This window comes from Athalia rosae, chromosome 2 (genome assembly GCF_917208135.1).
Source record: "Athalia rosae chromosome 2, iyAthRosa1.1, whole genome shotgun sequence".
Lineage (NCBI taxonomy): Eukaryota > Metazoa > Arthropoda > Insecta > Hymenoptera > Athaliidae > Athalia > Athalia rosae.
Window position 1 is genome coordinate 14,397,870 of NC_064027.1, and position 19,240 is coordinate 14,417,109.

The 19,240-nt window shown below is 40.8% G+C and overlaps 1 protein-coding gene across 1 annotated transcript in view; it reads left to right on the forward strand.

Moving 5' to 3' along the window:
- Positions 1–19,240, forward strand: part of LOC105684839 (nuclear pore complex protein Nup88) — a 97,373-nt gene that overhangs the window by 48,634 nt on the left and 29,499 nt on the right. The gene's annotated exons all lie outside the window — the stretch shown is intronic.

Here is a 19,240-nt window from a genome sequence, read left to right on the forward strand (position 1 = left end):
AGTCGGTAATCGTTTGCGCAAATGCATAAACGCGATATAAGCCGTATCAGTTATAATTTACAATGTTATGGCTATTTTATGTATATCTTGCCGCGCTCCGAGCGGAGAAGTATTATTTAAATTAAACGGAGCTAAACTAAGCGAACGAAGCATCGAAGAGGAGAGGTATGGGCGGTAGGATGAACAGAGGGAAAGGGGAGTGGACAGGGGGATGAAACGAACGGGGGTAGGTATGGTAGAGGTATGCAAATTATTATCGCGGGGCGATAATTTAAATGCATATTCCGCCTCCTATATCATTTTATTATTGCCAGCCAAGTTAAGTCAGTCTACTCTATGGGCCTGCGCCCATTACCAGACAAGTAGTGCGTTACCGTCACTGTAATATTGCGTATACTTACCTATAGATACCCTTCGTGTTAATGTATATTTCACTATGGCGCAAGTCGAATCCAGATCAATAAAATACAATTCTCGAACAAGCAATCCATCGCGTTGACAGGGTTTAAGATTGCGATGAAAACTAAAAAATTCATCAGCAAAGACAGATGATAACGGAACATCAACATTCGATGATTCCGAATTATGCCATAGGCTGGACCTTTGCTTGACGGTAAGACGATTGCCGAATTTTTGGTTGCTGAGGACTGGGCGCGATGATAACGCTAATTAATATGTTAATCAACTATATAGAGCGTTGCCATAATGACGGCAGCGTGGCACCTCCTAAAATACTTGGTTAGTTCAAACGTTATAAAATCGTTAATAGCGCTGATTCGCATTAGTATGCTAAACATTGAGCCTTTCGCTAGCAGCAGCAGCAACTTACTCGCCGCGTTGTTTCTACAAACTAATCCTCCATTTCATATAATCCAACCTGCTCCACACAAAGGTTCCTATATAGACTATAGCCACCCTTCCTTTCTACCTCTTATCGTCTCAGAAACTGCACAATACCCCGTCGATTTTTCATACATTCATCTACACTGTGTACTTATTGAACCTGACTTTGGTGGGAATCAATCACGCTATCGAGATTGTGACGAATTATAGTCCTTGCAGTTCCATATTCGTCGTTTGAGCGAATGGACTTTTCAGTTCGAAGCACGAGGCGGCGAGTTATAGATCGTTTTTCCTCGCGTATCTCTGGACGGATGGTACCTGGTCAACCTTGCGTAAATGTATAGAGGAGATATAACTCGTGTACTTTGTACATCAGCTACCACGTACGAGGGGCTCGGTTGTTGTTCGCTTGGCCCCTGACCATGATATACAATTTTAATATAGTAGTTTACGAGCGCGATTGTCCACCATTTTACGGGTGGTATAGGCGGCCATTTAAATTCTTAGATCTGCATACTTCATGGAATTGCGTGGCGCTATGTGAACCCCCATGCTCCAGCTGGTAAAGTATGGGAGTCCATGGAACGGAAAGCTCGTATTACCATAGCTGCTACCCGGGCATTCTAATATCTCGGTCGCCTCTCTATATTATAGCTTAATAAAATAATAATATACAGCCTCCACCCGGCATTGTGGATATAACGAACTCATTTCGCCATTTGAGGCTCGAGCAGGCACGCAAAACTCATTCGATTTCCATAGAATTCTAGTTTTTCGCTCATTGCGAACCAAAAGACTATATTAATAATTCACGGGATGAATGTGACCGTGCCAATCGTCAACCAACTCTCGTATTACGCATATCAATCTGCAAATATATGGTTTTTTTCTTCCACATTTTTGCCGCGAATCTTTTTATTTCAGCATCCCACACTTCCAAATGTCCTATATAAGATATGAATGGATCTGAACTGATTGTGAGAATAAAAGACGTATTTGAATATAAACTCGAAAATAATCCACATATTTGCTAGAGTTTTCCAAACCTCTCCGAAAACTTACTCGTTGGTCATTGACGTATCTATACTATATTTAGAGCTATGAATTGTATCCATATCATTTGAAGAGCAATACGTGATCAGAAAGACATCATCATGTAATACCAGAATACATGTGGGAAACTATGATCTGAAACGAAAGAATTCTTTATTTCAGCGGTGTCTTCGCCGACTACAATTTGACATTCGTAATATATGGATTCGTTCGGTATGACACGGTTGAATTCTAAACAATTGATTTTAATATCGCCCCGCCCGCGTAACTTTGACATAACTTCCGCTTTCATAATGCGATTACATTTGGGAATTGTTGAATCATGTCCCAGACGTGTGGAGGAGTCGGTAACGCAAATGTGCAATAAGTAATCAGGTTAGAGTCTATCCAAGGTTTGATTAAATGAATAATCATCACCACACGTATGGGCGCAGCCCAAACAAGCATTAATATAAAACTTGATTGTCATTCCGTGTGGACGTTCAGCCGTCCTTTCACCTCCTCCGGGTGTCCAGCACTATCCGGCTGACTGACTGACTGACCATCCATACGAGGTCCTGTCGGTTCATTAGCTAAACTGAAGACCTGGCTAACGAACTACCATTATTCGAACGTCATGCGATGGTTGTCGCCTTGCCCTTTAATCCTTCAAACTTAGAACTGGACAGAAGCTGATCCTACGGGGGGTTTTACAATATCATGTGCACAGGCGGACCTTAACAGTCGATTCATTTCTTACCCGTATCGGTAACATGACACACAGTAAATGTGTAAAGGAGATACGTAGAAATCAGCGTGCAATGTCCTATGGGAATAGAAATATTTTCGTGACCGAAGTCATCGCGATTTCTTACGTTATTTGGTTTTTGATCATGCACACATGATATATTGAACAGAAATTGTTGCGAATTATCAACTTTGGGATAATTCCAAATGATACGACATATGTATAATCTTATCCCGTAACTCTTGGAATGACCTCGGATACCGTGTGGTCGACTACTCCACCTCCTACAGAAGTTGAACCGACAATGAAGTTATCAAATCAATCCAATTTATATTATTTTACATAATATTTACACTATTAACCCTTCGTTACGTATTCTCATGGATCTCTGTTCGTTCTTACATCGATTCATCTTTCTCAATTCTTAATGGTTGTACGAATTGTAGATTCCAGAAAATCGGTAGGACGTGGAATCGTGCGGCGCCGACTCGGGATTAATGGTTTTTATAATGATGTAAAACTAATACGTGAACACAACATTCCGTTTACACCATACAGTATCAAAGTATCTGAAATACGCCATTAATTGATATTCCGCGGGTAAAGCCCCAGGCCAGACATTCGCTTCCATCATGTCGATAGATCACTTCAAAATGCTAAAATTTTGCTAATTCTCTAACACTTGAAGAGATATATCTAAGCAAGGGATAAGCACAGCAAAGTGAAGAATCGAAAAACTGAGAATGAGTAGGAACCTGCGAAAAGAAGCAATCATTTTCAGAATAATTGCGGATTCTACAGTAAGCGATTATTACTTACGGGGGTGGATTCTTATAAATGCTGTTTCGACGCACTAGCAATTTACGTGGTGTTTTTGTTTCTTTTCCCACAAAATTACCGTGCATTCGTCTGCATGTCACTACCTAAACGAACTGATAATAATAGCCAGTACGCATGTCTTAATGGAAAAATAATGGATCGTTATTTCAAACGGTCTCCAGCATGTGTGTGTGGTAACACAATAACAACATTCCATTCACATACAGATGATATACATAAACCGCATCCATTGCTCTACGAATGGCAACGAAACCGTCAAAAATATACAAAATATACAATGTTGCTACCTCGTATACCAACTGAAAATAATGAAACTTACCGATAGGTCTGATCTTTATATCTTGTTTTCTGATGAAATCTTTATACCTTATGATTTCTGCCATCCGTTCCGCTCCAACGCGGCAATTATTCCAAAATTAGTGAAATACTGTAAAAATTTAAGACATCGGTCGTTTAAGGTTCTTCGACACCAGATTTCGATCGGGTGTTTTACATATAGAACACCGAAACGGTGATTCGAATAAATATCCGTAGTTCAACTTTATGATACAGCCACTGTGATGTTAATATTCCCGCGACTTGATGTTGAGGTAATAGTATAATTAATCTTATGGAATGCTATTAAGACGAAGAGATCTACCTCAATGATATAATTGATTTTTCTACTTTTTTCCTTTCATCAACCGCACTAGTCTTAAATGAAGTAGTCGTCCTCGGTCCTTGGCGGACTTACTGAGCAAATTCGTAAAATTCGTAATCAGAGATCATCGGAACTCAGCTCCCCGATCACGATTTTATTTTTCAAATGAGGCTCAATCGAAATCTCGTCCCCGATTATACAGCAAAAGTGATTCCAAATTTGTTGTAATATGTATTATTCATGCGGGAGCTATAAAACGCGAATTCCCAATCTGCCTCCGAATGATCGTCGCAGTAAAGATACCAGCTAAGGTTTCGTTCTTTTAAATGTACCTAGCGCGAGATTCTACCGAGTCTCATGATGAAACTTCCTCGAAACTATCAAAATGCAAGCAAAGTTTATCATCTTCGTTGCCATTGTCATCGTAGTAGAAGACTCCGCTACCAACCAATTATCGAATCTAAATCTACCGAATGTTCTTCGTTCAGATTTGATCCAAAGTCTACTGAATCAAAAGTAAGTGATTGACACTCAAAGCGCGATTCGAGGGAGGGCGGAAGCCGATGATACGTAGTTTTGATTCGATTATTTCACGAGATCAGTAGGATCACATCAATGCCGAATACAATGGAAATGCTACTACTGTTAAAACAATCAGATTCATTATTCGTTTCCCACGTTTTCAAAATGGACGAACAAAATGAGAGTTTCTGATTGGGTGGTTTAATTCGTATTGCCAATCAAACGGCTGTGTTTTGTTTCTACGATAAATTTTGGAGCTCGGGAAGGTGCTGAATTATTGAATACTGATACCGGTATATAAGCACAGCGTAAATAACGATTCGTACAAACCGTTGAAATGGACAAAAAGTGCACCATCTTCTTCGTGATTGCTGCCGTTGTGGGAAGCTCGGTCGCCAATCCGTTGTTGGGTATACTGGGTGTTGGGAGATCTACGGCTCAAGAAAACCTAAATAAAAACCAAAACGCAATTATCGACAGTGAATTGTTATTGTACAATGAAATTATACGACTTCTCCCAACCGCAACGGACACTCCCGTCCTAGAAGCTACGCGCAAAAGTGAATTGACGAACGCCATATATCAAAAGTACGTTGAGGCCAACGACGCGTACCTCAGTCAAGTTATATCAGCCTCACCTGAATCCAGGAGTTTCGTTGAAGAAGCTGAATCAAAATTACTCAACAAATTCTTGGCGTGGACAACGAGTTTCGGTAATGCCTTAGAACTTGCGCTATCAAAAGATTCGAATTTTCAAGCCAATCTTGCAACGCGTCGTTCCGAAATGGAAACAGCATTCGGAGATTGGTTCAAAGAGGCAAGACATCTGATCACCGTTGTGCTGAATAACCGCCTCGGTGGTACATCTGCTTTTTCCATGATTTTGACTGAACTAGAAGACTTGTTCGGATTAGCGTCAGCCCAAGCTACAACGCATAATTCGAACATTATAAATGCAATTCAAGTGCTCCACGATCAAGTTTGCGACACACCCGAGGGTAAGAGTATTCAGTACACTATCCGTCACATCGCTATCATACAGCACAGAGAGAAATCAATGGCTGCTGAAACGAAACTTGTCAATCATCTGCATACTATGTTGGGAAGGGTTAGCCTCTTACCCCGCATTACATTACTCAACAGAGCGAGTTCTCTTTTTGGGCTTTCGGCATCGTAGAAAAAAGTTTTCAGGTGAAAAGTTGATCTATCTTTCCAATGTGAGGAACAGATGATACATTTACCTTTTTTACCTATGGGTACGCGTACAGAGAGATCAAATAAAATTTTATGTTTCAAACTATATGATTATTGTTCTTTAATTTCTCCCATCATTTTCTATCAACAGATCGATATACCTTTCCGACTTCCTGAGAATTTTACGGATCTGTTTCGAAATCTATGTGATTCATTTTTCTTCGGAATCGTCTTGATTCAATCAAATGATGATGCCTTTTGTGCTCACATGACATAAATTATCTGATTTGATAATACAACTTCACTGGTACTACGATTCGAAATTACGGTGCCCTGCTTGGGAGCAACAGGTTCCTGTATTCATAGAAATGAGCTTCCATCCTACTATCAAGCTTCTCAGCTATAACGATTCGAAAATTGACGATTACGAATGTAATAATCGTTCTTGCTTTTGGTTTTTTGGAGTTTATGATATACAACTACTACCAAGTCAAGTCGAGAACCTTAACTCGCACTCACCTGTTAGGCCATGTGTGAATACCTGTTGCATAAAATTATCACCACTGTTAGAACGACCCGATGAACATCACGAATTTTTTATTTCTTATTCACACGAACTTGTGAATTGAACGAATGATCCTGATTGGGTGTACGAATTAACACAGCCAATCGGCAAACTGCTGATTTCGTTCCTCCGTTCACTTTAGGAGGATCCTCACTTTGGGCACTTGGGGGGAATGAAAGCGTGCTTATATAAAAGCGAAGCGTTAACTGCGATTGATACAGTCTGCCGAAATGCACGTAAAGTTTATCATCTTCGCGGTGATTGCCGCCGTGGTGGGTAGCTCCGACGCCGGCACGTTATTAAATCTTAATTTGCCAACAGTGCCAGTCCCTGGCGGAACATACAAGACTGGAGTCAATTACCAAAAGAACATTCAAGCAGTTCGTGAGGCTGAAAATTTGACATACGGCAAAATACTTAGTTACTTACAGAACGGAGCGGAAACCCCCGTTGCTGAGGCTGACGGAGCCGACACATTCCAAAACGATGTATATCAAAAGTACAACGAGGCTAACGAGGCCTATCTCAACGAGATCTTAGCCGTCTCGCCTGAATCTCAAGCTGAAGTTTCAACTTCGAGACCGATACTACTGAATGGCTTTGCGGTGTGGGCGAAGAATGCTAACGATGCCATTGCTTACACGCGGAATCCAAACGATGAAACTTTTCTCGCCGATATTGACACCTATAAAACGAAAATGGATAATGGATTCACCGATTGGTTCACGGAAGCCACTGGATTGCTCACCGCAGTGCTAAACAAACGTTTTGGCGGTTCGCCCGGTGTTTCGAATGTTCTTGAACAGCTGCGAAGCCTCCTGCAAGAAGCATCGACACACGCTTCACAGCATAATACTGAAATTATCGAAGCTCTCAAAGTGCTCCACCAACACCTAACTGATACGGCCGTTACTAAGGGAACGCTGTATACTGCCCGTTACAGCGCTATCCAACTATTGCACGAAAAATCGACTGCCGCTGATACGTTACTCATTAATAATCTGTATATTTTGTTGGAGACCATCAAAAATTTACCCTACATGCCCAAATTTTAGAAGGTAACTCCCATTATTGACTTTTGATTTCGTAAAGGAATTCACTCATGGGTACAGAAAGGTCAAATGAAATTTCATGTTTTACCCTATAATTATTGTTCGTCAATTTTTCCTATATTTCATCATTTTGAGAACCAATATCCCCTTTTTCCGAACCTAAAAGTCTTACGGATCTACGTCGAAATTGATGACCCACCGAATGATTCACAGAAACCAATCTTTTTTTTTCTGAATCATCTCAAGCTGAGTATCGATCCGTGACAAAAATATTGCCCTAGGGGGCCCTGACATTGCCCTGAAACATCTGATGCTATTTCAACTTTCGAATGATTTGATCTATTTTTTCGTCCATGACCCGAATTATAATGCAAATGAAAGTGAAAAAAGATTCTTATTACGACATCATCAAGTGACAACCAAAATTTTAAAAAGCCAGAACTCTTTCTGGCAAGCTTTAGATTTTTCATGTATGCTATCCTTTTTTTTGACATCAAGTGCCGATGATATCCGAAGCCAATGGCTGCTCAAGAATTTTCATCAGACTATTCGTCAATGAGTTAAATGTAGGGGCAATATAATTTAGCGACGTTTGAAACCTGGAGGTAACAACGAGAGATTTCAAATTATGAAAATAGAATCGAAAAGATATCGCATAATTTTATAAATAGATCATCTCCGCTGCCAAGTGTGCAGACGGTTATCAATCGCGTTTGCCTGTTAGATAGCTGAATCTTGACTTCCATGACAGTATTACCTACATAGTGTATTTAGGATCAATGTTAAATCAACAAAATGTATCATTCGTTGATTTCTTACATCCGAAAAATGAAAGGTTATCAATAGCAAGATAAATTTGCGTTGCTAATCGAATAGCTATACTGTATGGGTGGTATTAGGTGATAACGTTTCATCCAACAAAAATAAAATTTTCAGATGTCAAGGTTTTTTCCCATTTTATCATCCACCGGATACGTTTATCATGGTAAATCGTTTATTTTTTTTTTCAAAATATGTTGATTGGGACGTTATTACGTAATATCATCCACATCTCTTTCACATGATTAAATTCAGCATTTTAAATGATTGCCAAATATGGTTCTTTGTATGCGTGCGGCGAGCATCAACTGCGACTGATACATTTCGCCAAAATTGAAACTAATGTCATCGTCATCGTTGCGATCGCACATTTATCGTTAATTCTCGTGAGTAGTCTTACCTGCCTTCCTCAATCATCCTAGACTTCTGTTTTCAATTCTCAGTTTTGAAGAAAAACTCTCGTATGATTGGAATTCGTGGCAATCCCCCCCCCTATCTAATTTCATCTAGTTCCTATCGTTATTCATGGGATCTTAAAAAAGTGTTATACAATCGAAAATTCACCTCTCTACTCTCTACTCTACTGATTTCGGACTTACTTTTCTTCGTACTAGTTTTTTATTTTGCAATACCTTTTTTCGGTTACTCATTTCCAAACAACTTTTAAGTCAGAAGATTACATACAAGAATACCGATACGTCCAATTATGATGCAGATAAGTTTCAGTAGCGAATAAATCGAGGAAAGGAAAGGAGTTTCGCTGAAAATTCGTACATTCAGGTAAAATCTGCGCAAATATAGAGCAACATAATGCAACGGGCCGCTTCATCGTTATACTATATTCTTCAAATTTTCATCGATCCTCTTGCACGCCCGAGGAGTTCCAGATACCATATCGTACTGAGCGCTTTTAACGAAGTCAAAACTAAAAACTCTCAAGCGTCATTGAAGTGAGTTGATATTACTTCGAAGAAAACACTACTTATTAAGGACGAATTTTTCTGTTCTTCACGCAGCTTCGAAAACAAGAAATAATATGATAGAAGAAAGATATCGCTTCCATGTACATGGACGAATGACCGCAATAAACATTTTCGCTCTGAAAAACGAGAAATATCGTTCGCTTTTACTTGCTTCTTTCTCTAACAATTTACGAAAGAAGGGGCGACATCCTATACAGATATCGTATCAGTCGTGTCATCGTTAATGCCAGCACGTCCAACTTGAAGCTTCGACCATAGCTTCGAAAACAACAAATATCGTGTAAGACAGTCATTTCTTTCTCTGCATTGCCAGTGTGCATTGTTCGGTTATGCAGTGAACTTCTTCTTGTGGATGATCTTTAACTTCCGTGCGAATTTCACTCTTTGCGTGAACTTCCGGCATTTATTGTCTAATTCGCCGAGTACGTGCTGACTGGATTGTTACACGACTAACACGTCTCACGCTTATATTTCGACTCTGTCTGGTACTATTTGATTTAAAGTTGAGTGAAACAAAAACTATACTATTGGTGATTGCGAATTAATTATTCTCGATATTGAGCAGGGTGACGTGAGTTACACTTGTGTTTGGTGGTCATTTCGACGGTATAGCCCCGTAGTAGCCACTTATATAGATTACCAGGTATCTAAATTTCAACCTGCACAACAATATTGTGAACTGTACAAACAATCGAATGCATTATCAACGTTCGAAGAACGTGTTAACTAATTAAAGGTTTCTCATTGGCTAAATAAATTGCATGATAATTGAGAAGCTCTCTGTCCGGTCACTTTTAGAATCCGGGGCGTTACCCACCGCCAGTCTGCTCAGTATTTAAATAAAACGTGATTCGGCATTAACACAGTTTGCCAAAATGAAAGCTAAGTTCACCCTCGTTGCGATTGCCACCGTTGTAATCAGCTCCCTTGCCGAGCCGCAGTTGCTGGGTCTTAATTTACTTGGAAAACCCACCGCACCCACCCAGACTCAGATCAATCGAGAGAGAAACAGTATCGCGGCTATCGAATCTGCGAATATTGTGTACAACGAGATCATCAGGCTCCTTCCGACTGCGACGGAAACTCCGGTCGCCGAGGCCCCCGAAGTTGACGGATTCGCGAGAGCTGCCTACCAAAAGTACGTCGAGGCTATCGAGGCGTATCTGGATCAAGTTGTACTCGTGTCACCCGAGTCCCGACAAGCGGTTGAAACTGCGCGACCAAAACTATACGCTCAAGTGGTGGAGTGGGCGACACATTTCAATGCCGCCTTTACTCGTGCGTTGGTACCAAACGATCCGAATTTCTTGACCGATATCGCTATCATCAAAACCCGTATGGATGCTGGTTTCAATGGTTGGTATCGAGAGGCGAGCAAGTTAATTACGGTTGTATTGAACAACCGTCTGGGTAATTTGCCAATTCTTTCCGATATTACGCATCAAGTGCAACAAATATTCTCACAATCGTTCAGCTCGTCCGCAAATTACAATGTTCACGTCATCGAAGCTCTCAAAATACTCAACCTTCAAGTTTCCGATACACCCGACGGTAAACAAAGAAATTACAACGCACGCCGCGATATGATAAAATACCATCAACGTAAAGGTAATGAGGCCCATGAAGCTGTCGTTAATCATCTCCACTCTATGTTGGGTCTCGTCAGCACTCTTCCCCGCATATCCGGGCTGACCAACTCACTTGGACTTTTCCGCACATGAGACCTCGTATTGAAAAAGTTCCGTACAACTTACAGAGTATCATATAGCGACATTCGTTTGACAAATCCTTTTGTATTCTATAGGAATAAAAAACTTCCAATTACACTTATGTATATCTATGCGAATAAGAAGCGATTGAATAAATTGTACAAATCAATTTCCGAGCATCTTTGTTATTTCCTAGTGATTCATCCATCCTTTTCCGGATATCTAAAGTTCTCAGTTCGTAAAATAAACGATCATAGGCTAGATGAAATTCAGAGAGATTTCAGCAGCGAAAAAACTGAACCAAAGAAACGGGTGACGTGAACGCAATTAAATTGCAATAGAAAATAAAGAATCAGCTAGTATCATGCGCTCCTGCCTAGAAGTGAATACGAAAAAGTGGCAAGGGGGCTTTAGGAGAGGTAGTTTATATGGCGGAACGCGCCCGTGCGGTTTTAGAAACATCAAAAAGGCAGATTCAACAACAATGGGGTGCGCCGTTATAATAAAATGAGAGTAATTTACGATAATTGTTGGCGGCTGGAATGTATCCCTGTTGCAGCTACACGCATGGACCAGCCCCGTTTGCACTTTTGTCCTGTTACCACAATCTATAATTGAACAAAAAAAATCTCTGCCATCCGCGAGCCTCGGATTTGTTTAGATGATTTCAGAGTTAATTGTGTTCGAGAATCGATGGACGATCGACGAAACGGTAAGACTTTCGGATCAACTCCTAGACCTAGACGATCTCGATCCCACGAAGACACGTAGGAAACCTCTTTTATTCATTTACCAAGTTCAAGTTTTTGAGAATTCAAAAATTCGGCTACTTACACCGACGATTCTATCTGAATATATCAGTTTTCAACTCCTCCCTTATCCCTATTTACAGTCTCTGCGTGGCGGCAGTGGCAATGGCGTCCCGAAACATAAAATACATTATTAAAGCATATTAGCCGAGCTCAAATCATACTAAACGACGTAACTTACTTTGCCACGATATTTCACGGCTACTTTATTAATCCCCCGTGGCCTGGTTCAGAATAAAAGGCCGGCAGGACTAATTCATATGGCCAAATGCATTACGGGTCGGTTTGCTGCGGTTGCTGTTTCCATTTTACATTACAGCTGATAAAATCATTCCGACGATGTACGCAGGATCCTATAATTCTCGCAACCCGAAGAACCCTTGATTGCATTTAAAAAAGAAAAGTGAAATCATCGCAAAATGACCGAAAACTGCAGCATCAATTTCCATACATCTTCGAAATATGACACTTGATCTATATTTGTGTGACATGCTCGTATTTGCCAAAGAACATCGTCCGATTAATACGACCAATTCAACCTAAATTTGGCAGCGAAACTCCTATCGTACAATCATAACTCGTAATACGTTGCTTCGCATTTTCCATCATTTGGCGTGAAAAAAAAGGTGCGATCACATCGGGCGTGGCGCGACGCAGTTGTCTGTCTGTCTGGCATGTTCTATAAGGCCTCAGAGTATCTGCAGAGTTTCACAGCCGATAAAATTTGCGTGAGGGTAGCGGGTGGGTAAATTTACGGGCAAACCCCCGCATGCTTCTAGGCTTTACCGGCATAATTATATAATTAATTAAATAATTAAGCAGCGTGCTCCAGCTCTAGAATCTATGTATACCATCAGTGATAAATGCTTGTACAGTGATTCCACGGCACGAAGCGACGCGAGGCTATGCCCTGCACATATTTTTATTACACTATTTTATAACACGTCAGGAGAAAAAAAATTATGATAATATGAAAACGCTCCCATAAGATTACTGGTCTAATTTCATAATGAACTCGTTCGGTATATGACTCGTCTAGATATACCTACGACTTTATTAATAATTTGCTAATTATTTGAGGTTTTTTTTTTTTTCTTTGAATTCATTTCTATTTTCTCAATTTTAAAAACTAAAATTTGCCATGAAATTAAATATCTCACCATACTACGACAAATGCGTCGGTAATATTCTGTGGAAACACAACTCATCGAAGCTACGTGGTATATGGTATCGCATGGACAAGCTTTCAATGGACGAACTACGGCCCGCACGCTTCGATTTGAACATCCATTCAACCAGGGAGGCCGTTCATTGATAGATTTTCGGAGACGGAGGGTCGTGAAGAGCCCCACGTGTTAGCGTAGTGACGTCATCGATTTATACTCTGCCCTGCCTTTCCAAGCGGCCACGTGGTCACTCCACGTGCTACCTTATGCCTCTTATTGCCGGAGTTTCATAATTCGTGATCTTCGGACATTTCGTGATAAAATTCCAGACGTCCAAAGATAATTCCTAGATAATGATGTCTGAAGTGCTCTTCGATCATTCTTGAAACAAATTTTACCAAACTTTTGGGGTACCCGCTTTTGTCTCGCTACCCCCTTTCGCCCCACCTTCCCCTGTGTGAAAAAAAATAATACGACGGTCTTTTTTTACAGAAAAAAAAAACGATACGAAATTTTCAATCATCCGTCATAGAACTGTACAGATCACGCGATTGTTGCGGAGATTCGTTAGATCGTGAGTGCTTCGGAATCAGAAGTCTTGCGTAGATTTAAAAGGACACCGAAGAATCCGGAAGGTTCGTAAGCCGTAACGAGCCGCGAAACGAATTTTTGCATATTTTAGAGTTGTGTACCCGCGCATATGAATAAACATCAGACTGGCTACTTCGCATTTTACGTGGGTATCCAACTTCCGGCGAAGATTGTAAAGATGCAAAGGTAGTTTTGAGAAGAATTAAGTAGAATTTTTCTTTTTTCTTTTTTTCTATTTTTACGAAACATGAATTCACTCGTTCCCCTTTTTTTTAAATCCACATGATTCGGAGCGCGTACTCCTAGCGTATTAATTACAAAATATGTAGCAAGTTAATAACTCGAGCGTCGACGCAGGGCTCAAACGATACACGATGTAACACGGCCTTGTGTACGTCGGTGGCGTCGCGGCTCTAGTTTCGGTATGGTACCGAGGAATATGGGCTTTGGTGGTGTTCAGGAATTTCGGGTGATCATTGCACGCTGTCAACACATGGGTGGCGGGATGCGGGAGGTCCTCTACGTTAAAGGGGTGAAAACGATGGCAAAGTGAGAGGGAGGAGGGACGAGGTTCGAGGGTACGAACGGCAGTGGTGCCGCGGCGAGCGGCTGTAATGCGATATTAATGAACACCAAGAATTTCATTAAAGATTGTTTGTATATCAAACTGTCCACTAAATTATTCTCTATAACCCCTATAACGCCTTTTCCGGCCTAGAAACTATTGGCTGATATATCACCCGAGTGGTTCACCGGAGTGAAATTAATATCATCAAAAATTATCGCCGACCATTTCCGCCGTTCTCGCCCTATGAATACGAAGAAATGAGACCTTCATTCTGAGGTTTTTCATACCGCGGATTACTCGGTAACGAAATTCTGAGCTCATTGGCGAACGGGTCAATAATTTCACATCCTTTAGACCATACATTACTAAAGGATGGTATTGTTGGAACACGAGAGGAAGAGAGAGAGCGGAAGATATAGGCAGAGAAAGACGAGGACGAGGGAATGAATGGGGAGACAGAGAGAGCAACAGTTAATCGTTGTGAAGCTATTAACTCTGGCCAGGAATGCCCCAAAGCGCCCCATTTCGTTCAATGCAAATTTATGCCATCCCCGTGCACCTCTATGCCTGAAAAACACGCACTATAGGTGTTGGGAAAAAGTACAACGTGAACTTCGTTTTTACCTCTGCAACACACCTCTGTGTTATTCTATGAAGTGATTAGGAAATCTCTTTCATTTGTTTAACAAATTTTCTGCCGATAATAGTTTTCCTAATATTTTCTCGTTCGAGGTGAGTCAAAAAATTTTGCACTGCACCCTTACACGGTTATGTGAGCGGGTAAGTGACCTGAGAAACATTTTTCCGTCTGATGCTTCTCTTTTTTTATTACGGTCGGACCTTGGCCGAAAAATATTCGTTTAAATTTTTTCAGTAATGTGGAAAATGTACAAAGGCCTTTCGCGCATTAAAAGAATGCCCGGGTTATTGCCACAGGATTTGAATGGCAGCAGAAAGATCTCCCATGTTCACCCTGCGTGTGGTAGCGGGTGGTCAAGTAATAGGAAAAATTCGTTTGTCTCGCGTATATGTTCATACGAAAATAATCTTCCAAGTTTACATCTTAACTATTCGGAGTATCGATCAATTTCTTTGGTCCTGGCGGTTGATTGAAAGTGCCTCAGCGATGAGTGTTATGACTTACTGTCAGAAAGTGTTGTAAACTGCAACTTAACGTAATTCCAACATAAACCGTTTCAAAATTGCGCGATATAAAAATATTAAGTACACCCAGCTACTTTCTTTACGTTTTTAAAGGAGTTGAGAGTGCAACTTCCTAATAGAGCAATGAGCGACATCTGCTCCGCAAAGTCATCCCACAGCTTTAACGGTTCTCGTCACGATAAACAGTCGAGTCATTACGGATCTGATGAACATTCGTAATTTTATGAAGAAAAATTAGTACCCTCCTCCCGCAAAATCGATAACTCTTCCGTTTATCATCAAGAAAAAAAAAAACTAGTGTTCTTTAACTACTTTATATTATTCTTTTATTTTTTATAGTAAAACTGTAATAGATACATATATGTGAATTTGAAGATGGCTAATGGTTTTCAAAATTGAGGGGGTCATCGCTTGCGTTGCGACGACGTACATAATCCCACGATGTTCGTAAACTTGAACTTGTTCCCGTGGCACAGCTTATCCCGACCCCATTTGTCGTTACTCCAGTTTCCCCTTTGACCCGACCCTGAAAACAAACCAGCTCCGAATGTGCGAACCCTCTTACGCCCTGCAACGGCCGTTGATGATTTTTACTGCACGAATATTTCCCTGGTCACGTGGAAGAATTGCTACCTTGGCGACCATTAGACTGACTCACGTCAGAACTTCCGAAGCATCGCGCGGCTCTCTGGGTGATCGTGACTGTTTCAAAGGCCTCCGTTCCATTTCACCGTATCCAAGAGGATCCGTTCGTTTCATGTTCCTCCTAGTCATGGACGGTACTGATTAAGGAAAAGCATTAGTAGATGTGATGGCTGCGATGCGACTTCCGTAATGCTTTTACGAAACTTTAAGTATACTGAAGTTCGAGTAAGTGTAATCCTCGAGCAGTTGGAAAAGAAAATTCCAAGAAAATCAAGGAACTGCAAATAATCGAGTCATTTTGCGAATCGCAGACTCAATCCGATAGATTTATTCCCGTGCTTTTTTCACTAGCGTCTAGCTCTGTTATCTAGCTCTGCTCTTAGCAGCCCACCGGTCCCATTTGGGGGATTTTTCACCCGTTTTTCTTGCAGCTTCACGTCTGCAGTACTCTCGAAAGTCTGAAACTTTATAGAAGCCAAATCACAACCTGTTGCATTAGAGCTATGCAGCCTACATACACCATGCCTCGCCTTCTGCATCACTATACTCAAAAAAGTTCACCAAGTATGAATCGAAGTATACCTATGTTTTGGAGCCAAGGTAACCTGATTTATGTAAACACAATACTCCACTCTAACTCAGGAAAGAACTAAAGCTGACTCGACTATCTTAGTCCGCATATTTTACGTCGACTGCAGTTTTTATTAGCTATCGTAAATATGGCGAGAGATCATAATTCATTCTGTCAATTCTTCTGATGGCTCACTTCAACAGCGTCCCATAATTTACCTATCTAATCATACCCACGTACAAATGCATTGACGCGGAGATAAATATACGCCTGTCCAAGTTAAGAATGCAAAGAAGAAAGAAGAAAACTCAAGGGCTCTCATCGTCAATGACATTTTGCACAAGTGTAGAAAATGACCAGAGTTTGGTATATTAGAATGGGCACAGTGATATTATTTGACGTCCAAACAATTTTTGCAGTTCATATTCATACCATTAGACTTAGAATACAACGTTTCTACAAATTTTCCCACGTGCCAACGGAATTATCACTAGAGCAGCTATCTGCTTTAACATTGTGCCGTTAGTTCGGGTATCAGGTTGTTATGCGCGGCATATTTTATGCTAGATGGAATTAAACACAAACACGATATGCGCCTTCACCTTTTTCATTTGAAAATTATTACTCATTTATGGCGTGGTGAAATGGCGTTGGCGTGGAGTTGGTACCTGGATTATTGAATAAATAATGAACAGATTTCGATGAACCTGAGCGTGATAGCCGCTGAACGTTTGTAACTAGATTAGCTTCAAATTTAAAAGAAATTGAATGAAAAGAATCAGGCCTGTGCTGGTGGTTTGTTAAGTTTTCATGATGAACTGGGACATAAAGTAAATTGGGCTGTTTTGGATATGAAATTTGAAGAGCATTTATCGCCAATCTACTTGTGACCCTATCAGAGAAAATATTTTGGCAAGTCGCACGCACATCGTGTAAATGCGTTTTCGAGTAGAATGTGGATCTGGAAAATTAAAATAATAACAGCGGCACCATTTTTATCGGATGTCACATCGGAACCGCCTTCCGTCAACTTTTCGGCATTAGGGCATTACGTGATTAGCTTTTGATTTATTAGCACCGCTACGCCTTCTAATGTTGGTATTCCTTTTTCGTGTAACGCTGGAATCGTTCATATCTAAACTTACCATCCCCACGACTTTCAAACTGAACAATGCCTCAAAAAATGGGAACTGTTAAACGGAACCATCACCATTCAGTGACGCTTTTAAATTACCAAAGAATCTGACTCAACCTGCTGAATGCGACGAACAAACTATTCGGATTCATTCAAATTCTTTTCATGCCCAAATATTTAAGGTATCTCATCGATCTTACACGAAGCAACTGATCAATTACCGTCATTCCCTATAGTACAATACAATTACGCCGCATGTTGAACAGTTCGTATACCTTTAAATAGTTCCGCAAAAACGAATACCGATGAACAAACACATTGTATAACAGCTCTGTAATTTTTATTACAATCGCAAACCCGCGGCTCTTTTATTTCCTATTGTTTTCTAAGACCGAGTGTCATAATTACCGCTGCATGTTCAAAATTACAACGTGCAGGGTTCGAATTTGTCTTCCAACAGAGAAATATGTCCAGTATATAGCGATACGAGGGATGCTCAAAATACACATAGTCATAGTAGGTATGTGAGAGTGACTAATATCAGGTGACATGGTAGCAATATAATTTTCGACCCCATCGCCACGTCTTTCCCCTACATTTTCGTCCATCCGCGGAACCAAGTGCGAGGCTGAGAACGCCTTAATATGGACAAATGCCGGACCATATCTCAGGGCGCGTTTACCTTACATTATTTGCCTAACATCCTCATTTGCTATCCTTACGTACATTATGCGCTCACCCCTCAGTAACCATGAACCAGGCAGGATCGCGGGGTAAAAGGATATGACGAGGGATCTGCATTATACAGGAAGAAATTCTCAGATCATGCTATAATCTGTCTATGCACGTATGTACATACATTCGCCCTCATGCACGCTGTGTGCGTTTTAGGGGGTGATATATGCTCATTCGTAAATTTTATGCTGTAGAATCGGACTCGACTACTGCACCATACAGATCGAGATACAGACTTATTATTAGTCACATTCCCGCATGATAAAGAGGCCGGTCCGGGTGACAAAAAACGATTATAATTTTCCGAATGCCGTAGCTTTGATTATCTAATCTAAATTGAACGCCACAGTTTTCAGTAGAACGTAGTTATACAATGGTCCAAAATTTCGAGGCGATTTTGTTGTACGTGATATTCGAATATCGACCTACCCGGTTTTAAGAATTGTGACGAGACAATTGAACCGCCTTCCAATTCGGCTGTAGGAAAAATGCGAAAAAAAGTCCCTCGGGCCAAAATGTTGGCACTAATAAACATTCATGCTCCAGCTGAGGGTGGAGGTTAAATCCTGATGCATTAATATCATCCCCATCTCCATACCGCCGCCCCGTTCGGCCCTTCCCTTTTTATAATTCTTTGCTACGTCGTTATCCGCGTTCGCGGAGGTTGGAGGTAGCGGAGAATGAGAGGGAGTGAGAGAGAAAAACTCCTGTCTATTTCCCTATACCCAAGGGCACGAAAAATAATTACCAGGCTCAACGTAATTCCTGTATTTCCAGCGTTTTTCCAGTTATTTCGCCGCCGAAGCATCGCCTGCTTATATCAAGACTGAAGCCGGCCGCCCAGTATTTTTATAATGTTTCTTTCCATTATCGTGCTGCAGACTTAACCCTGATTAGCATGAATACGAC